A 4,751-nucleotide genomic window follows, 5' to 3' on the forward strand; every position below is an offset into this window, starting at 1 on the left:
AAACTTCTCCAATAATTTTTAAATGAATATTTGTCATTGAAACAATTAAACATATTTTAAAAGACCGGTCTAAAGTTTCAAAATTCATATTACGGTCAGGTGTGAAGAATAATTATATAAGTGATACTAATTATATTTAGACCACGTTTCAGCCTGAATTCCAGTTCTTGTTCTTGGTTAAGTACTAACAACATAAAAACCACGTTAAAATGAAAATAGAAACAGCGTAACAAGAAAAATATGATCGTAAACAATAAAAAATATGAAAATAGGAGAACCCCAGTAGAGAATGTAAACTCAGTCAGAGGACCTTTGGAATACGTCCAATTAATTTTTTGTCAGACAAGCAACTGTTTAATCTAAACAGGGACAAGTTTTTATTATCTAAGTCTATTTAATGATATGATTAAGAAATTGACTATTTCTGATCTCTGTTTTTTGTAAAACCATGCACATAACATTTTTTGTCAATCAGAAAATATGGTCACAGTAATCATACTACATATTCGTTGTGATAGGGATAGTAGCGTGGCTCAGAGTTAAGGCACTACTAACTAAATCTGGCTGGGGAGATAATTATTTATTCTATTATTATAACCGTCCAACCTGGCGGTGGAGTTTAACTTTGACCTAATCACCTCCAGCACAACCATTGGTCCAGTAAGAGTTCCTTACAAAGTAGTGCACCACTTCATGCGTTGTAGTGGTACAGATTCATTCATTGTCATAATGAAATTTTACTTTTATGCCTAACAATAAAGTTTTATCAACCAATTTATTTTTACGAAAACTAAACAGGGACATTTCGATTGGGTTGTCATCTACTTTATTATAGAAGTGCGATTCAATCCTGTCCACGAATCCTTTTCTTGTTCTTTTAAGAAAGTGGAATCTTAAAGTCGCATCACTAATCTCTTTTACCTTTTTTAAATTTTCTCTATTCTAATTTCTCCTCTCCCCCACGGCCTCAACTCTTATCTTCTCTTTACAGGCCCAGTTCCAAGTAGTGCTTTTTAACGAATCTCAAACAGGTGAATTAAATTGTTTAAAAAGTTTACTGAAAATGTGACCAGATATTTTTACACAATAGTTGAAAATAAAATAAAAAGTAAAAATAAAGTTTTGTTTTCATAATTAATTATACTTTTAATAAAAAAATAATTTTTTTCTAATCTAATTATAGGAAATACATTTATAGTATTTTTTTTTTTTTTTCAGAGCTCCAAATACACAAGTGACACAGAGAGAAGCGCTGAGAAATTCTGGAGTACTATTTTTCCTTCACTTTTGGGAGGACAAGCTCGAATTGGAGTTCTTTTTTTAATATATTATAATAGTTTTGTGATTAGTTAATGATAGTAAAATACAAAAATTGTAAAGAATAGAATTAATTATTAAATTTTATAGTGACAATTACAGGTTTATTTTGACTATGTTAAATTGACTTGGCCGTAATTGACGGCCAAGTTTTAAAAATCAATGTGAGGCAGTGATATATATTTTTTAAAATAATTTATTTATTGTTATTTACAACTTCATACAATTATATACAACTAGTAAATTTCCTATTAGATATAAAATGACATGATACAAACATCTAAAGAATCTACCCTTGATAGAACTCCAATAACGTTACTAAATAAGAAGATCTCGGAGCCATCTTCTTTTTAGACGCCTGTTGGGATTATCACGTATTGAACGAGAAGTAAGGTTAAAAATAAGTGGGTTTGAGTGGTTGGGAAGTTAATCATGGAAGGATTAGTATCTGATTCTGGCCAAATCCGCAACATATGGAACATTGAGATCCTGATGAATGACTTGATTTGTGACAAAGTAAGGAGCATTAAGGATTTAACAGAATTTTTGACTGTAAAGATTGGACCCGAGAGGAATTCGATGGTTTAGTGGAGCACTGAAGCTCAACTCTTTATCTAATGGAATATATTGAATCTAACGTAGGGGGAAAAATGGGAATTTAAGAAAAATATGAAGAGAGAAAGGGGGGAAAAAAAAAGAAAACGAGAGAAAATAAAATTTTAGAGTGACAGTAACTAAAAAATATAAAATTCATAACAGGATGTCCTGCAGCAGCCTGGGCTTCAGTCTTCGGGTTGTGGTTGGGTTTTCCAAGTTGTAAGTCACTCTCGTTTAACTGGGAGTGAAACTTCATAAAACTTTTTTTGATGTACCTATTGTCTCTTTGTAATTCAATTGGCTATTTCTTACAAACCAAGGAGCATCCACTTCATTTTATAGGACTCTATTTTGAAAGGATTGTAATTTTTTCCTCTTCGTAAAGGTTGCCGCTCCCCAGACTTCACAGCTATGCATCCGCAGTGGCCTAGAAATTGTTTTAAAAATAAGAATAGCTGTTTCTGATTTTAGTTTGAATTTTCTGTTTAGGATAGGATGTAGCATTGCTAACCAAGTTAGTTTGATGTTGATATGTTGGCTCCAGGTAAGGCGACGATGGATAATTTTTGTTATTATTAATAAAACTACCAGTCTCTAACAAGATAATGAAAATATATATAAAATGAAAATTAATTTTTTTTTACATTATGTCAAAATTGAATTTTTTTGTTTTGAAACAGCCGCCATTTTTTATTCGTCTATATTTATACCAGGGTAGGCAGAGTCATAAATTTTTACTCTTAACAATCGATAAGTTTAGTTTTCATTAACATAATCACAATTTGGAGTGAAAAAACTAATTTTTTTTCCTCTTCTTGGCCTCTTATACTAGAAGGTACTTAACGCAATAAATGGGCCAGAGTGGTTGACAATCGAGCTGATTGACAGAGCCGGTGGCCGAAGACGGAGCGAGAAAGAGCGTGAAGATGAAGCGACACGATGAGGTAATTGAATGAGAGCTGGCTGTGAGAGCGCAACCGGCCCGTGACCCCCTCCCCCCAGCACCTGCCCGCGCCTCGCCTCTCTCACGATGGACAAATTGCTCCAATTACTATGAAAAAGTCGGCTCCGCCTACGCACCTATGATCCATGACAACTGGTCGTTAGTGTGCCGTACCCTCCCCGCTTTACTCCCATTAAACTTTTTCTATCGATCCACTAATTATTCCTCTCTTGTTTCTGGCCACACAAAAAAAAATTGGTACAGAATCGAACTCACCCCAGGGCAGGTACTTTACCAGTAATCGACCTATTATCAGGTTACGAACTCGAGGTTCTTATGAGAAAGACGTTAGGGGCATTATATAATTATGTGGGAAAATTAGTATGATCCAGTTCGGTTAATTACCTGAGTAATTGACTATAATGCCGTAATATCATAGTAAATGGGTCTCCCTGTTGCGTCTTCTGACTCACAGGCAGCATTATGCAACCTCAAGTCAGAATTCTTTTAGTATTGTCCATGTCCATGTGTAAATTATATCTTAAATCCCAAGTTAGGATAGTTACTTTAGCATTAAGGATCCAAAGAGGGACAAAATAAAATACAAATTAGAAAAAAAAAATCAAAGCTTCAAAAATTTCAAATCCCAATTGAAGAAACGCAGTTATCATTACATACCAAACTGTAATAATTTGCAACGTGTAGACCACAATTTAAAGACTGGCTGCTGCAAATTTAAGAATCAAAATGAAACTAGAACCCAAACCAAACATAGAAACATTGTCAAATTGCTTTAAAAAAAATATAACATTTATATTAGAAGACAGTTGATCGTATGAAGTAGATGCCTGGTAAAGGTATCAAAATAGTTGAAAAACTATTTAATGACAACCAACTTTCCACCACACCTTACAGAGCTTCATCAAGGCTGAATAAAACCAAGATCCAAAAAGAACAAAAATAGAAACAAATATGGAAGAAACCATTTCTAATAAATAATGTTCTACTATTTATTACTCTAGTTCTTTATTTTCAATTCTATCACACATAACGGTACCTATTAACAGTTAGTTTTTTATTTATCTTTATTTATGTTTTCTCAGTTTAATTGGTCTTTTTCTTTTAAAAATGTTATGTATAATTTTTACTCTTTTTTAATGTATATTCTAATTTTCTTAATATATTTTACAATATTTGTATCTTGTTTTCATTTAGCCCTGACGAAGCCCGGCCAAGTGAGGCAAAACGTTGGTTAACATTAACTGTTTTTTTTTTTACTATTTTGTATCTTTATTGACCGCCTCAACCCAGACTTGCTATCTCCTATCCCAAAGGCTCGATGCCGATACCACCAATCGTATTATACGTAGATCTGTTCAGCGATGCTCCTACAAACCATAAAGCTACTAAACCAATTAATCCATCCTCCCATCTAATTTTCGGTCTACCTCTCGGACGTTTACCCGTCGGTTCCGTGCTTATTAACGTTTTAAGGACCCTTTAATTACAAAATTCCACAACTTTTATATTAAATTAATTGTTTTATTTTATTTTATTAGTTTGTCATGTAATATTTACATGACCAATCTGTACTGCAACAACCCGTGTCTCAAGGGTCAGGGGTTCAGCACTTTGTAAGGGAGTACTGTTACTAGACCAACGGTTGTGCACGGAGGTGATTTGGTCAGAATCATGCTCGACCACCAGATTTTTACCCAATTAAGGAGCCAGGAGGGCTCCAGAACCCATAAGAGTTGACGGCTACGGTGTGAACAATTTTCTGCCCTTGCCATTGTTTTTCCAGAAAAGAAATTTTCTGCCCAGACAGATTCGAACTCGGGTCCTTGGAGTTAGTAGTCGCGAGCCTTACCCCGCGGCTACCCTGCACCCCCTG

Source organism: Halyomorpha halys, unplaced genomic scaffold, assembly GCF_000696795.3.
Source record: "Halyomorpha halys isolate HHAL.00 unplaced genomic scaffold, Hhal_1.1 Scaffold869.1, whole genome shotgun sequence".
NCBI lineage: Eukaryota > Metazoa > Arthropoda > Insecta > Hemiptera > Pentatomidae > Halyomorpha > Halyomorpha halys.